General features: G+C 36.0%; 1 protein-coding gene across 5 annotated transcripts in view; it reads right to left on the reverse strand.

Moving 5' to 3' along the window:
• LOC149966323 (plexin-A2-like) overlaps positions 1 to 18350 on the reverse strand; it is a 186947-nt gene that overhangs the window by 109112 nt on the left and 59485 nt on the right. Inside the window, exon 1 of one of the 5 annotated variants that reach the window (XM_090152894.1) lies at positions 10572 to 11181. The exons of the other annotated variants lie outside the window; for them this stretch is intronic. The gene's annotated coding sequence lies outside the window, so the exon portion shown is untranslated. Of the gene's footprint in view, positions 1 to 10571; positions 11182 to 18350 lie in introns of those variants that run through there. 5 annotated transcript variants of the gene reach the window in all.

Below are 18350 nucleotides of genomic sequence, written 5' to 3' on the forward strand. Positions count from 1 at the left end.
CCTTAGAGGTATCTTTTGTCCTAAGCCAAGATAAAATCATTTGCAGCGGAACGGGACGAGTAAGAGGGGGGAAAGGCTAGGAACGGATAGGTGGCGTTACATACGCTACAATACTTCACTGTCATCAACATAGATGGCGATGTAGTAGATAAGAGAGGGGGCGAACCGGCTCTGATCACCCGGCATTACGGCCGAAGTAGGGAGGACTTCAGACAACCGCGTGAGATACGGAACCAAGTCGGTAATCCATTAGGGTAACCATAGCAACCCCTTTCTCGGGAAAAGCTCGCGGCTACGACGTCGAGTGAAGTCGGCGACTAATCCGCCAATCCCCGTTATAAATAGCCAACGAGGTCGCTATCTAACCTGACAGCGACACCGTTATAAGGCGATGGCAAAATATCTGAAGTATTGTTGTAAAAGGGAGCCGGGAAGAAGAGTTGTTATCCGGCCCATCCCGATTTCTGAAGGTACTTGAACTCGTCGGGAAACTAAGTTACCCTTCCTCTATAAGTAGTTCTTTCGCCGGGTTCGGGATAATCTAGTGGAATCAGTGATTACGGACTCTCGCCTTTCCCCCCTAATCACCGCGGATAGATTTGATTGGAGGAGTGTTGATATCAAAGCGTGGCGTCCGACCAGATATCTCGTGTTTTATGCCGTTGCTCGCCGATACTTTCGAGAGGGTCTTTGAGATTGCTTCGCGGCGGATACTAGCGAATCGTAAATACGTCGCTACTGGCCGCGCATCAACGATTCCTCGTCGAAGTTTGCTTCCGATTGGATTTACTTACGTACATGGCAGGGGAAGTTTATCAATTCGGGGGTATAAGAGATAAAGTTACGTAGTATCAGAAGCATCTTACGTTGGAAGTTACCATTTACTTCTGCCGTGCAAAGCACAAAAGCATTAACGACCAAAACCAAAATATGGATAAAACCCGCGAAATTCAAACTTTCTTTGCCTTAAGATACCCCAACTTTCTTCTTTCAAGTTTATACAGTAGACTTGGATTTTTCAACTCAAATTACATTCTGGTACTAAACAGTGTACAGGCCAAACGATATTTCAGAAATATCATTAAAACGTTTTTTTAACACGCGAAAAAAAATGCGTTTTGATTTGACTTTTAAGGAAAATAAACACATTATTGCGTTTTTGGTTTGAAAATAATGCAAAAACCTAAAATAATGCGTTTTGCAACAAGTCATTTCTCAAGGAACAAAAATTTTAAATTCGAAAATTAGTTCAAAATTGAATTTAGCGTATAAAATGAGGAGAAATAAAACCAAAATCAGTAAATCGAAAATTTGGTCGTTAATGCTTTTGTGTCAGACTATCCATTTTCTGCTCGGGTCGCTTCTTCGCTTGAAACGCGAGAATAGCGTGTTAGTTTCGTCAACACTTAAATTCGTTCGATTTTAGCTCGAAAAATTTCATCCAATAAGCGTCTAGCCTACGCTCACGTGTCTCACGTGGTACTTTTTGACGTCACTAATCCTTTATGGAATCTATAGACGTCTGCTTTTTGGCTGTTTTACTATCGTGTAATATAAAGATGGACAAAAATTGCGATTAATGAGGAAAATTTAATTAATGAAGTGATAAAGTTCCCCGAACTTTGGAACACCAACTTCTGAGCGTACTGCAAACCGGCGCCATTTTGGATCCGTGGTTGGCACCCAAATAGTGACGTCATTGTGGAGCGATGTAATTGGATGATTGGACGCGTACCATGCAAAAATGTTTATTGCGTATAAACAAATGTTTGATGTGTGGACGAGTCGCGTAAGAAGCGTGTGAAGAAGCGCGCGAACTTAGATTCGATTTCCTCATAGTGTGGACGGGCCTTTAAGCAGGAATCCATAGTTCAACTTGGAATGCTTATCGCGGCAGATTTTAGTCTCGATGTGGCTGACGGGTTTTTTGACGTCACTATGCTAACTTAAAGGGAATATAACCTGCAAAGCAATCTTTATGGAGAACCTCATCAATTTTTAAAATTTCCGTGTACAGTGGCGCCAAACATTTTTAAAGCCAAAGGCAAGAGCGGCCAGAGCTGCAAGCGTTGATGTTCCACACCAAATACCCGAGGTTATATTCCTTTTAACAAACAAAAACGTGAAAGGGGAGCGCGCGCAGAGGGGATTTTTCCATCGTAGGCGGAGCCAAAGCCGTCAGAGTTTTCTTACCATACGCGATACGCCACGATAAGCTTTCCAAGTATTCAGCGTTCCGAATAAGAAAAATTCAGGTGGCCAATCGCGTGCAAAATTCCGGCCTGGACAAAAGTGGATGGCTTTTGATATTTGGAAACTATTAATAGTACTAGTTTTAATTTTCCGAAAAAAATTAAATTCGGAATAATAAAAAATTTGAATATATTACTTTTAGATTAGTCTAGAGGCTTAGTTTTACTTTTGGATTCGACAAAATGAGGCGAAAGTGCAGCGAAATTTAAATTTGCAAACAATATTAGGCTAATCATGGAATGAAACCTTTTTTCTTTTTTTCGGAAAAATACTGAAATTTTCCGACTTACAACTCTAATACCACATTGCTCAGTGTAAACCAAGTAATTCACAATAAAATGTATTAAAAACTTTTAATTAGTTCAGGGTTCATACAGCTATTTAATATTTCCCTGATTTTTCCAGGTGCAAGATAAAATAAAATTAAGATTTACAAACAATCCTTTTATGATTGTCAATAAGTTAAATTGGTTCAATATTATAATAAAAATGAAGAAATGAAGAGATCTTTAATAAGTGAAAATATTTATGTAAATTGATATTCATTCGCGCGAGAACTTTCTGAACCCTCATAAATTTCCCTGATTTTTACTAAAAACAAGTTTAATTCCAACTATACAATTTAATTCTAATAAAATTCCGTCTCAAAAATACAATTTAATTCTAATCAAATTCCGTCTCAAAAATACAATTTAATTCTAATCAAATTCCGTCTCAAAAATACAATTTAATTCTAATCAAATTCCGTCTCAAAAATACAATTTAATTCTAATTAAATTCCGTCTCAAAAATACAATTTAATTCTAATTAAATTCCGTCTCAAAAATACAATTTAATTCTAATTAAATTCCGTCTCAAAAATACAATTTAATTCTAATTAAATTCCGTCTCAAAAATACAATTTAATTCTAATTAAATTCCGTCTCAAAAATACAATTTAATTCTAATTAAACTAGATTTTAGAGACGGAACTTAAATTATGTTTAACTCAAATTAAAAATCTTTGACATACGTGATTTTGTAACTAAGATCCGCTAGACATTTGATCTGTCAATGGTTTTCCCAGACATACAAATTGATTTTTTCCCCACGTTTACTTCGATTGAGCGAAACGAATCAATTTCTTCCAAGAGTTCCCTCCTTAGATTATGATTCCGACCAGAGATTTTCCTTGAAATCGTGAAAGTTCTTATTTCGGAGGCCAAAATCGTCACCATAGCTTCCGAGAACATCCCACGTACGCGTTTACGTTGAACGTTTTTAATTGGAACAGATCCTCGGAAGCTTAGCCGTTCGCCGTTAGAACTTAGAAGTAACTGAACTTCGAAACATTTACGGTCTTTTGACAATAGAGCCGGGGACATTTTCTAGGAAGCCGTTAGTGTCAGGATAAGTCGCCGTTTTCTTTACGATAATGCTTATTGGCCGGCGCAGCTCAACTGGATAGCGAGCTTATTTAAAGGGGAGCCGGTCCATACAACTCCGTTGTCAATGGCGGGTTCCTCTATGGCTAATGTACCCTTGGGAATTTATTTTCCGCTCCTTTTTTGGGGCTAGGACCCGTGCCCAAAATAAAGTAGACTCGTTTCTTTTCAAAAAGAGGAAGTGGTAAGAATCGCCATTTCCATTCCCGTTAGCCAATGCCTGCCGGAAACGTTGAGGTGATTAATAATGGCGGTGCCCCTCTGAAAAGGGTCTATTTCGAAAAGGGTTTCTCTTTAGGATGTAGCCGTTTTTCGTCGTAGAATCGAAGGATTTGGCGGGATTATTTGTTGTTCAAAGATTAGCAGTCGACCTACCGAAACACCAAGGAATTACTACGGCCTCTCTTAAAGTAAATGGGTTTTACAAAAGGGATTAAAAGAGAACGAAAAGTTACGGAGCGTTGTCATGGTGATATTTCTTTAGCAAGCCTTTACTTGAAAATATTACCTTTAGGGTTTCGTGGTTTTGCTATTTTGAGATTAAGGAAAAAACACTTCGGGGAATTCCAAAAGCAAACTTATTTTTAAGGCTTATAAAATTTTATAATTTATATTCGTTAATGTAATGTTATTTATATTAGAATTATTAAAAAAATTGGAAGACCCTCGGTAGAATTTGGTCTACCTTAAAGGCCGACTACATCAATCTTCGGTTTACTCTGTCTTTCACTGGAGGTTGGCTGACTGCATGGCACACGTGAATTGCAAACAGCCGACTTCCAGTGAAAGACACGAGTAAACCGAATATTTATGTAGTCGGCCTTTAAGAAGTCTTAAACATTATCTGGCAGTTTCGTTATTTTTCGGACCGTAGTCTCATCGGTCAATTATATTACCATGCCACCCAAAAAAGGAAATAATCACTGGGTTGCCAGTTTTTTAGGTAAAAATGTCTTTTTTTTAAGGTTGCCCCTGGCCATTTCGGAAATTTTCCCCTAATTTATTATGACCTACAATTTGTCAATTTCGATTTGTTACCGAAATTAAATTAACTGACGTTTTCCTTAATTTCTTCCTTTTCGACCCATTATCAAATCCCCCCGGGGCCCTTTTCGACCCATTATCAAATCCCCCCGGGGCCCTTTTCGACCCATTATCAACCCCCCCCCCTCCCGGGCCCTTTTCGACCCATTCTCAACCCCTCCCCCTCCCGGGCCCTTTTCGACCCATTCCAGGTAACGTGACTGAGGTAAATGAAACCGTCCTCCTTACAGCGTTATGTTGGCATAATCTCTCGCAAAATATAATATACACTAAAATTCCTCCTATTTGACCATCCTGATTTACACCCTGCATAATCAATTGACGTTTTCACGAATGTAGATGGCGCTAAATCATTTCTTTGTAACCCGAAAGATCCTTTTCCTCTCCGATAATAAACAACATTTCAGCCTCACCCGGAATCCACTTCGTGAATTTGGAACGCCAAGCTTATATCTCTAAACGAGGGCTTGGCTTTGATGGTTAGCGTCAGGTTAGATTAGGTTTGTTCGTAGTAACTAAAGGATAAATTTCCCCCAAAGTTTGCGCCGGCTCTTTGTAGTATTCTTGTGATGTGCGAGATCAAAGACTGAAAACGAAACCCCCCCTCCAATTCCATCCCCCACAGGTCCCTTTATTAGACAAGGGGGCTTTATTATTTGCCAGAAATTTGGGGGAATGTAAGCGGATTAAAGAAGGGGGAGCATCCCCCCGCGTCACTCCTAAGCCACGTTCACACGTACCCGCTGAAACCAGTGTTCATACAGCTATTGCCAACCCAATTTCCCTGATATTTCCAGCTTTTCCCACGTATATTTCCTTATTTTTCCAGGTGCAAAATAAAATAAAAATAGGATTTACAGAGTAACTAATTTCGTGATTGTCATTTAAGTTAAATTGGTTCAATATTATCTTATAAAAGAAGAAATAAGGTAAATCCTTTAACTTATTGATGTCAATTTGTATTCATTAAGGCAAACTTTCTGAACACTCGGATATTTCCCCGATTTTTATTAAAATATTTTAAGTTATCAGACTTTTCTGTCGACAATCGAATTTACTGATATTACCTGGTTTAAAAGGCATTAAAAGTCGCTCGATGACTTAGGCTAATACCCAAGGCACCACATTAGGCCCAACTAATTATTATTATTAACATTATAATTAAAATTGAATGCACCAAGAAAAAATTTGTTGGAAGAATATTGCTCCTAAAGAATTCATAAAAACTTATTAGGCACAAAAAAATTCACGATTTTCGTAAAAAAATTAGCTAATGTTTCACAAAACACTGAACCGATGACGTCACGAACGCTGAAAAACTGATCGACGAAGCGATCAGGAACGCTGGAACGCCAAACGGTAACTGTTCACACGACGAAATCTAACCGTTGGGGGTCGCGCTCGCAACGCCGTGTTGCCAAATATAAAAAGGCCAATTTGAATATCCTCTCGTTTAGCAAACATGCATTACTTCACAAAATTACAACAAAAGATTGTACCATATGTAATGCTGATACAATCATGGTACAACCAGTGTTACTTAAATGTTTTTTTTTAGAAAATAGTGACTAATAATACGTAAATGCATTTAAATAATATCTTTCGGATATGTAGCATCACTTACATTAGAGATGTTTCAGTTTTCACAAAAGAACCATTAAAAACACCAGACGAATTCAACTCAGAGAATATCGTTGAAAAATAGCCAAAATAAATACCTAGATTGGGCTATAATTGAGTTTCTAGCCCAAAACCTGGCAACTAATCCAGTATATTTATCTAAAATAGCACAAATATATTTCTTCTTTGGTATGTTTTTATTTGTATTAAAATTTATTATTTGCCACTATTGCCAGTAAAAGTATTATTCGCCATGTCGGTATTTACCACTTTTTGCCACCTGACATTTACCACTTCGGAACACTGGGTACAACCTAATTCCGCCCTTTGAATATTAAAATGAAGCATAATTACGTTCCAGAGGGTAGGTGTGAACGCGGCTTTATGAGCGCTTTCTTTTGATGATATTTCGTCGGGTTTCTGGCCCACCCCCTCCCCGAGGAAATTTCCTATTTGGAGATACATAAAGGAATTCTAAAAATAATTGGTCGACTTTGTTTTGATTCCATAGCCCGAAGGACGTTTCTTTCAAGTATAAATAAGACCATTTTCTAAGAAGGAGATAAAGAAGTTTACTATTTTATTATCACTCGCGATATTGACAGATCTTTGTTTTACTGTTATCAATGGCTTAATAAAAATTAAAAGATTCTTTAGAGAGATAGTATAGCTGTTAGCTGTGGGTGGTATCTACATTGGGATACCTCTCAGTGCTGGGTTGACACAATTTGAAACTTCCCGATTCTTCCCTCCCCGGGATATTTTAATATATGCTAAAATTACCAGGGTTGCCATCGTTTTTTGAGATTCAAATTTTCGACTATCTCCGGAGATTTCCCCCGACTTATTTTGCCGAAAAGTTTTGTATTTGTTTACCCTGAATTTTAGACAAGGTTTCCTATTTGCAACCGAAATTAAATTCCAAAAAAACTTAAAATTCCGACTTTCCCATGATTTTTAGACCCATATTCATATTCACTGACTTTTCCAGGAATTCCAGGTTTTCCCTGATCAGTGTTCCCGGGTGATAAATACCACCTGACATTTATTGTGGCAAATAGTGGCAAAAAGTGACATGGCAAATAATGATTTTTAGTGACAAATTGACATATAGTGGCAAATATTAGAAAAAGTAAAAATACTAATAAATTTTTCGTATGAAATACCATAAAAGCATTTTTAGGCTATTTTTGTAATTATCCTACGGTTGCCAAGAATTGGGCTATTTTTTATATTTATTTTATTTTATTCATTGCTAAAAGTTATAGCAAATAAAGTGTTCTAAGAGTAGAAAATTATTTGTTTCCCCTATTTGTCATTATATGCCATTATTTGTCAAATTTGTCACTATTTACCAGTGACATGGCCTATATTCGAAAAAAGTGACATTTTAGGAACACTGTCCCTGATTACACATTTTAAACCTATTTACTTTTATCAGGAGTTAATGAAATTACTTCTGCTTTTATTGCAGTAAAGGTTCACGTTATATTTAAGGGAACTTTCAAAACAGAGGTTAGGGGGGTTGAAGTCTATTTAAAATACGTCATTCGGTCGGCGTTAATCGCATTTACAAAGTTACTCTGATGACGTTTCAATGACTTTTTTTAATCGACTTCCGACCCCTCACACCTCCCTTGAAAGTCCCTTTAGGCTAAAAATATTTCGGAACGTTTACAAACTTAAGTATTTTAGAACACGCGAAGATAAATTTAACTTTTCCAACAATTATTAAAATTCCTTGGAGGACTACTGTACTCTTTATTAAGAATATATATTTTTTATATATATTAAGAAATTATTTGTATAGTTGCATAATACCAAGAATATAGTCATTGATTTCTAGGTAAAAGTGGCTTACAGTTAAAGCCAAATATCGTCTCAACAAGTCACTATCCCGAAAAACAAATAAATACATTCATTATCTCATACTTGTATAATTCCAATAACATTTTATTATTAATATCATGAACCAGTACGTATGGTTATATCACTCTGACGGCTTTGGCCCCGCCTACGAGAGAAAAAATCCCCTCTGCACGCACTCCCCTCTCACTTTGTTGTTTGTTAAGTTAACATAGTGCGTTCCAAAAAACCGTCAGCCACATGGAGACGAAAGTCTGCCGCGATAAGTAGAGTTATGGATTCTTGCTAAAACCTGTTCAAACTTGGTCGCGCAATTCCAAAACCTTAACACTTTTGATTATAGACATTTAATTCCAAACACATAATTGCCTTAACCCAGCCTTGATAACATTTCCCAGGGCCCCCACTCAAATCTTCAATTTTTTTATACGAAAAATAAGATTATATTTCTAAAAATATGGGATTTTATATGCTATTTAATTTACTAACTTTATGCATTTAAAAACAATCTATATTTAGCTAAATTAACCTTTGATTTTCACATAAATATAAACTATTTAACCATTTTATCACAAAAACAATACTAGTAGCTAAACGTTAACAATAAAAAAAGTATAGACATTAATTTGTATAGGAATTTATCCTATCGCTAAATGTAGCAATTTAACTGACAAGGAGAGTTACCCGAGGTGTTTATTGCCGATTTTGTTCATAGTCGGGCGTGATGCAGTTATGAAATTTCCCAAAAGGTTGCACCACCCATTCGATTTGCCATGGCCACCGAAAATAGTTTTGACCACTTAAAAAAAATCTCCATTTTAAAACGCATCGGATTTTATCGGTTTCACGGGGTGAACATTTTTAAAAAAATTGAAATGGGTAATTTGGACCGCATTTAGGTAAATTCCATCAAATTTGTGTAAATTGGAACATTTTTTAGGTAAAATTGTAATAATTTTTGGGTAAAAAAAGGAAAAAAATCTTATTTGTTTTAAGTGGTAAAAAACATTTTCGGTTGCCATGACAAATCGAATGGGTAGTGCAACGTCTCCTTTTGGGAAATTTCATATCTCATATAGGTCTACATTACGCCCGACATTGAACAAAATCGGCAATAAACAACTCGGGTACTCCCCTTGTGAGTGACGGGATTTGAAATGGGCAAAATATAAAAATAAAATTTAAAGGACATTTTTGAAAATATAGAATTTTATAGGAATTATAGGAACTTCATTTCCTTAGATATTTGTCAAAATGGCGCACACAGGCTGGGAAGAAAAATAAGGTAGAAAAGGGTTGACGTCACGCGAAAACTCCCCGTAGCAAATTTCAAGAGAAAAGACCAAATAGCGATAGTCTAAGGAAGAGGGCATACAACTTCAGTATTTATAGCCCTTCTGGGATTTATTTCAGGAGCCGCTACTAGGGCCTATAACAACAAAGATTAGACCCAAAACAATAAAGTAGGAAAACCCGGAACCAAAAGTAAAGAAGTCCGAACCAAAAATAGAGCCCCAAATTAACAAGATCCCAAATAAAGAGGGGGCCCTTTTTCTCCCAAAGACGGAGCATTGGGAATTAGCTTCCACCCGATAGCAATAGATGGCGCTCGGGTGGGAAAAGTTTACGATCACCGTTTGGTCAGGTTTAAACATTGATAAAAAAAAGTTTTTTACTCGAACATTTTATCGGTGCAAAGGCTTAGCTAAAATGTAGAGCTTTTAAACGTTTTACGAGGTAAGCAAACTAGATATATTGTTAAATTTTATGAGGTTGCATTTACACACGAAACACTAAAATCGGGTCTTATCAAGTACTTTAAATATATTTCTTAAGTCGAAATGTAGTGGAGCTCTGTTGTGATAACCGGGGAGTTTGACGTTCGTAAAAATCTTGCACTATGGTAAATTTTATAAAAAATATCTTGTAATCAACTTAAATTCGGAAATCTAAGCGAAAATCAGTCTAAAAAACTAGAAATCAACACGAAAACCGTACTCCTATATCCAAATCAGTTTCCGAAATTAATTTGAGATGAAAAATCCCGTTAAATTTTTCAAATAAGGATAAATCATTTAAGTTATAAAGAGTTAAAATTCTCTTAAGTCAGCTGTTTGCGAAGTTTCCATTTAGTAAAAATAAAAATTCAACAAACACTTTTGGAAATTACCGTTTATTAAATTGACTTCAACAACAAAGTATGTCTACATTAAAGGTTAACTAGACGCCCTCAACTGTCTAGCCACTCACTCGAAACGGAGCGTGTTACTTATAAATTGATAGAAAATTGGCAGGTACGGCGGACTAAGTCACGCGACTGACCATTGGTCAAGAGAAGCGGTAACTAAAGAAGAGCCCACTTACCCGGTGAAAGAGTTCCAGAACTGACACGAGAAAAATTAATCCAAAGCGTTGTAGGATCGAGAGTGAGGATAATCCTTCACGAAACGCGAACGCAAAAATCACAGGCTAGGCCTCGGTCGAAGCTGACAACATTCCCAGTCGCTTGTTAGGCGCGAATAACAAAAAAAAATAACACGCAACCTTTGGCACGAGCTTGGCTTGGTTATTCGCTCGTTGTTTTGTTTCTATTCCACGCGCGAACGCCAAGCCTAATCTCCGAATCCGATCACGGAAGGGACCGACGCTAAATTATTCAAAACGCTAAGCCTCGGCTCTTATCTCCTTCTTCGGCGAGTAACTTTCGCGGAGGGCTATCGTGGGCGCAAAAATAACGTTTTCCGATCGGAAATGAAACGCAAACAGTATCTAAAACACAAATACGTTCGGCTTTATCGATTGCGTCGAAAATTGACAAGAAACCGACTCGAACGAAAGGGGTAAAAACGAGCCCAGACGCGAAACTTCATTGGCATCTTTCTCAATAGCCGTGTGGCCTACGAAATAAACCGTCGTCGTCTTACTCGCAGTCAGCCGCCGGGCGTTTTGCCAACTTTACGCGAAAACAAGGGCGCCACCGAGTGGCGAGGAAGCGCGGACTCACCCCCACTGAATATAGCGCATCTCCGCCGAACGGTTACGAGACTGCCCCCTGGTGGCGGGGTGGTGACGCGAATGAGAGAAAGGGGGTTTTTTCGAAATAGAAACTGGTATAAAAAAAACGCGCGCGCGGGGGGGGAGAGTTGCGAGGAGGGTGTTGGGTTGAAGAAACGGCCGCATACCGATGCCGGCTTTCCCACGAAGAAGTTTTCGAAGGGCGCCTTAAGGGGGCAGCACCGTTCCGAGCCGAAATCTGTTTTCCACCTTTTTGCATGCGGTGTTACTGGCCTTTGCCCGTAGCGCCGGAGAATACTAACCTCCCCGCTGAGTTCGCTTTTTTTTTCTTTATTTTTATATATCTATTCTATCGGATGCGCTTGCTCCCCCCCCCCTTCGCCATCTAGTGGGTGAAATTCGCCCCTCCTCTTTTACCAGCAAAAAAAATTATAGCTCCGAGGGAAAATTTTTATATATTGTATAACAGAGCAGAAAATACCAGAAAGCAAAAACATTCTGTCGGCGAAAATGCGCCAAGAATTTAGATTATTCAATTTAGGCCTTGGCTATATTTTTTATTTATACGCGCCGGTATTATTTTCGCGAATGTCATAACGTCGTATAATGTTTTTATTACATTTTCTTTCTATATATAACGGTACCCAGCAGATGGCGCCGCGAATCGTCTGAGTCAGTGCTACCAAATATAAGCGATTGATTTCTTAAATTTGTAAATACAATTTTCCTTCAAATAAACGGTAAAAAATACGAAATTTTATTTCAAACGCGGTAGACCAACGAACAAATGAAACTTTTAAAACAATTTGATTAGAGTCTTGATTTTAATGAAGTGTTTTTTAAAACAAATCATTGATTCAGGGTTCGTACGAAATTTACGGAATTAATTTCCCTGACTTATCCATGTTTTCCCTGAACAATTTTTCAAATTATCTGACCATTTTGATACAATAAATGAAATATTTAAGGTAAAATCGTGCTAAATATTTAACATTTACTTTAATACATCTTTCAAAAAATTATTTGCCTGTTTTTTGGGGGTCATTTTCCAATTCTGACTTTTCACAGATATTTTGGAGCCACTTTCAAATTTCTCGACTTTTCCAGGTCATGTACGAATCCTGTGATTTAAATCACCTATGTATTTATTAAAATATACGAACTTAAAGTTTCTTTAAATGCCAATTCGGAGCAAACTTAATTAAATTAAATTTTTATTTAAATTTAATGAAGATTCGTTTAAATTTTAATTTACAATACCGCTGCGCTCAAATTATTAATCAATTTTCCAAGAAAAAAACCAGGCAAAATCTTTAAAAAATCAATTAGAAATAAGATTTAAATTAAATGAACAACACGAACATTTCAAACACTTAATACACCCAGTCACTCTGAATTGTAACAGGAAATGACGTCACTAACGTTTCCTTCTCGAGGGAAGTGCAAGAGGAATTAGAGGATAAAATACCTATGATTTTGTTTGAACACCTTTACGCGTATTTTTCGTAGAATAAAAGAGTGTTTCACGATTCCAACGTTGCTTATATTTTTCCCAGAAAAAGACAGATTTTTCATTAGCAGCCACATTTTATTTCAAGAACTACACCGACCTTTAGCGTTTAATTTATGCCAGGTAATCTTTAGTCGGGAAAAAATTGAATACGTAATTAAGCGTAGGATCCTTGGCAGACTTATATTCTCCGACGGCGCGAGACAATGAAATAAACACGTATCGGGGAAAAAATGTTAATTTTCTAATTGCTTAAACCGGTAAATGATTGTGAAGAATTTGCCAAAGGCTTATGACAATTTTGAATTTCCTGGGGAGGAGAGGCACTTATTTTTCAAAGGTAATCAAAAAGTTGAGTAAGACTATGTAGTAATAATTTAACGTGCAAAATTAAATTAAAAACCAAACTATTCTTTCGTTAAGAAATTATTTAGCCTGAGAATTACTATGCTCATTTATCCAAATAGAAAGCTCAATTTGATTATCAATTTCATATCGCCATTTTGTATATGTCGTTAAGACTTTTTTAATTATTATAATTATACTCTAAATTACTGCCAAATTCGACCACCAAATAAAGGCAGGGAACAGGGTTAACGGTAATAGTTAGTGTAGGGAGCTGTTGGCTCGATCTCGTGGCATGCAGGGCTTGCCACCACCCTCCTACGCATTGTAACCCGGCCACCTGGATTAATGGCTTCAAAAGTCGCTTGATGACTTAGGCCTAAGGTGGTGCCTTGGGTATTAGCCTAGCTGATTATTAGTAAAAGTTTCCTATTTGAACCGAAATTAAATTCCCTGACATTTCCCTGATTTTTAAGACTAATTTTTAAAATTCCCTGACATTTCCCTGATTTTTAGACTAATTTTTAAAATTCCCCAACATTTCCCTGATTTTTAGACTAATTTTTAAAATTCCCTGACTTTTCCCTGATTTTTATACCCATATTCAAATTCCCTGACTTTTCCAGGAATTCAATGTTTTCCAGATACCGTGGCAACCCTGGGGAACTTTCGTATTAAAATAATTTAATAATTAAAATGGTAAAGGTATTATTTGATTAGAGTTAGTTAAACTATATTTTCTGACATCATAAATAACCAAATAGTTCGTAGATTATTAAGAAACAATATATTTAAAAACAAGTTCAATTTGAATTACAATTTTTAGTCTGGCCAAGGTAAATGTATTGCTTCGTACGTTCTCAGTAACATAATTACGTTGATGTTAACGGGTGTTATATTTAAGGCGGAGTAATTTGGTTTTAGTGAAGGCAATTAAATAGGGGAGGACCAAAAGGAAATCTTAGACCCGAAGGATATTTCAGAGTTCGATTTGTCAACAATGATTACGCAGTCTGGCGGCAATTTCAGGAATTAAATACTTTAGTTAAAATTAAACTTAAGTTTTGAAGGTTGAAATAAAATGGCTTGTAAAATGACAAATAAAAAGCTTAATTTTTTCCTAATACAAATTACATACACTACAACACTAACCATTTTAACACATATCCCTCTAAAATAAAGGCGCTAAGTTAAAAAAATTATACCAACGGGAAAATAATGCGCAAAATTACGCGGAATACTAATAACTAAATTTCGAATATTAACCGTTGTAATTAACTGGGGGGAAAATGCAGAGGTAAAAAAAAGTTGGCGTCAAAATATTTTTCTAGTTTTTGTTTTGAATTTTTATCATTATGAATCTTTTTTTGTTTAGTCCATTCTTCGATGTGATACCGAACACCCCCTGGAATATCTCAACCCTAATTAAAAATTGAAGAGCCAAAAAAATAAAATAAAATTCCTCATTATAAAACCAAAACAGCTATTATTATAAAAACAAGAACGAGTTTGAACAGAAATTATCGAGCACAACGTGGTCCGGCAAATTCTAAACGATACCTTTGAGATATTGACGTAAACCATATGTTATTTTAAGTAAATTTAATATCGAAAACTGGATTTAAGTTCTTTTAAACATTTTCAAAGATAAATTTCATGCTATACATATTTTACTTCAATGCATTTATGAAAATGTGCACAAGTAGCCATGTCAGTTCAGAGAAAACTAAATTAAACTTAATTACTAATTAAAAAAATGTACGATTAATTTAGTTTACGGTACTCAAGAAAAATAAAGCGTAAAACGTTAAAACAAAATTTAAATATGGTTTAAATCAAACAAATCGATTTCTTTCGTTTTTCTAAATCAAAATATCTAAATTTAGAAAAAGCGATAGTAACTATATTTAGAAAAAGCGATAGTAACTATATTTAGAAAAAGAGATAGCAACTATATTTAGAAAAAGAGATAGCAACTATATTTAGAAAAAGAGATAGCAACTATATTTAGAAAAAGAGATAGCAACTATATTTAGAAAAAGAGATAGCAACTATATTTAGAAAAAGAGATAGTAACTATATTTAGAAAAAGAGATAAATAGTAACTATATTTAGAAAAAGCGATAAATAGTAACTAAATTTAGAAAAAAGTGATTTTAAGTGAGAAAATGACTAAATGAAAGTCGTGGCAGGCGATTTTTCTATTTAGTTCATATTCCCTTTAAGAACTGCACTAAACTACCTTTAATACTCATTAATGACTAAGGTAATAAATGTTAAATGCAATCTAGACCACAAGCGCATTAAAAATTGAGGTTGGAATATATCATAATAAAAGAAACGCAAGCATTAAGGGGAGCCATAGAGTTAATGAAGATTCCCTCCTAAAAACAATGCTTAATTGGTCCATTCTTCGCGATTGCGTTCGGTACCGGTTCCACGGAGAGGGACCACATTTTTTCTCTTTATCATAAAAGGAGAAGGGGGGGCTTCGAAATTAAAAGGGACTAATCGGTTTTATCGCCCCCTGGTGGACAACAAAGAAGATTACGAGAGGGGGGAGGGAAAAAGAGTACTACTATTAAAGGGTGTAGGACGGGGGGTACAAACTAGTTTGATACGGCAGCGCCGTACAGCGAGGGTTGCCGGAGATAAAGAGAAAAAATATTCGGAATTTTCTGGTTTATCTACCCGATGACTTTTTATCGTGAGAATTATTTTGAAATAAAGAATGAAAAAAATAGTTGAGTATTTTATTATCGGTGGTAATCGCGTATTTTAGGGGATGGTAAATTAAGGAAATAGACTGTACCGGTCTACAGGCGTTGAATGTAGTGTCAGAAAAGATCTATCCAGTGAATTTCCTGGTTTAATTAACTGGACAGTCGTCTACGAATTTTGGCTCTTTAATAAATGCCATTACATCGTGGGATAAGTTTTTATAAATATATAAAAATAATTGTTAATGGTATCACTGTAGCTTCGTTGCAGTTAATTTAGGATAGGAGTGATACAAAATTGGGGTATACTTTTTTGTACCGCTCATTAACATACTAATGAGGATGCTAGCTTCGATTTTCCACCGTTAGGAGCGCCACAGTAATAGCGGATCACTAAGCAGGCCAGTTTTTTTTCAAACCTATTCCGTCGTCTGCTTAGAGGACTGCTAGTTCTCAGGTGGATTAAATAAACCAGCTTCCTCGTGAAAGGGAAATTGATATTTTAGGAATTTATAAGATCAGGGTTGTAAGCCCTTTAAATGCATGCAAATAATGACCCTTGAGGGACCACCTCGAATGATTTACTTAATCATAATAGTTCCATAGTTATTACAATAATATTTATTTAAACAAATTATTTAAATTTCCCGAATTAGGTTGATAATTAGGATTTTTAATCGTATGCATATACCAAGAATAAATGTATTTATTTAGAGTTGAAGATAATGACTACATTGTTGATGATCCGCACGTGCTTCACGGGCATCGGAAGACGTCAGTTGTAGGGAACCAATAAGATACCGGGCTGAGTTGATTGACTTTAAAGGGGTGGAGTTTACTCTTCGAGCGTGAGGTGGATCAATGGCGCCCCCAGGATGTTTTTACGGAGGGGGCCCGGATTATCTAATTGAGTGCGCCAATGAGGTGGATTGGGGGCAACGGCGAGGGGCTGATCACTCCGCGTAATCGGTGTACAGAGCCGTACCTTTGACTGTACTAATGGGATTACGCGTAATCTTTGAAGTCCCTGCCTTTGGCAGTGCTAATCTAAGCGTAATCCGGTGTACAAACTTTCCAAGAGTGGTTAGCCCCTCGGGCAACGGTAAAAATCATCTCAATACAGTCATTCTAACAAGGAGACTACCCGAGGTGTTACACACCGATTTTGTTCAAACTCGGGGGATTGGTAGACCTTCATGTAACTTGAAAAATCCTAAAGGGATTTTATTCAATGGGCAACGGGTTTGCCATTACAACGAAAAATGTTTTTGACAACATAAAATTAAAATTTTCCCATTGAAAATAGCATGGGATTTTGACCGATTTCCCTGTGAAAAAAAAATTTAAAAAATTGATCAAAATGTGATCAATTTTTATTTTATTCGTAAATTTTTATAAATTTTTTATAATTTTGGTATTTTTTTTTTCAATTTTGTAAAATGTTTCACAGGGGGACCCTTGGATTCGGTCAAAATCCCATGTTATTTTCAATGGGAAAATTTTAATTTTATGTTGTCAAAAATATTTTTTGTTGCCATGGCAATAAAATCCCTTTAGGATTTTTCAAGTAACATGAAGGTCTACCAATCCCCCGAGTTTGAACAAAATCGGTGTGTAACACCTCGGGTAGTCTCCTTGTAAGTAGAAGTAGAGGTAAAATAGGGATGCCACAACCCACCCTTTTTAAACAGTCAAATGTTGCAATATTGGGCCATGAAATCCGCTTCGTTTCGTCAACTACGAATATTAGCATCTTAAGTCATTTCTATCAAGTAAAAACAAAATTGCTAGTTTTTTCAGGTTCAAATTTCCCGACTTTTCCCTAGCCATTTCTGGAGATTTTCCATTGCTTATTATAAACCAAAATTTCGCATTTCTCAACCTATTTGTTTGTTCACATTTTTTATTTGCACTAAAATTAAATTATACTTTTCACTGACTTTTGCATTAAAATAAATTACCTGACTTTTCATTGACCTTTTTACTAATTTTTAAAATAAACCGACTTTTTCCTTGACCTTCACACTTATTCTAAAAATTCCCCCACTTTTTCCTTGACCATCAGACCAATTTTTTTAAATGCCCACTTTATCCTTGACCATCAAACCAATTTATTTAAAATTCCCACTTTATCCTTGACCAAAATAAATTTTTTAAAGCCCACTTTATCCTTGACCATCAGACCAATTTTTTTAAATGCCCACTTTATCCTTGACCATCAAACCAATTTATTTAAAATTCCCACTTTATCGTTGACCAAAATAATTTTTTTAAAGCCCACTTTATCCTTGACCATCAGACCAATTTTTTTAAATGCCCACTTTATCCTTGACCATCAGACCAATTTTTAGAAAATCCCCACTTAATCCTTGACCATCAGAACATTTTTTTAATTCCCGCTTTATCCCTGACCTTTATACTCATTATTAAAATTCCGCGACTATACCAGGTACTGTGGCAGCCCTGTAAATACATTCTTGATGACATATCAAAAATTTGTACTAATCAAAAATCGCGTTGAAATTAACACTAAATAAAATGAGAACGATAACT

This window comes from Leiobunum rupestre, chromosome 1 (assembly GCF_980474605.1).
Source record: "Leiobunum rupestre chromosome 1, qqLeiRupe1.1.hap1, whole genome shotgun sequence".
Classification (NCBI taxonomy): Eukaryota; Metazoa; Arthropoda; class Arachnida; order Opiliones; family Sclerosomatidae; genus Leiobunum; species Leiobunum rupestre.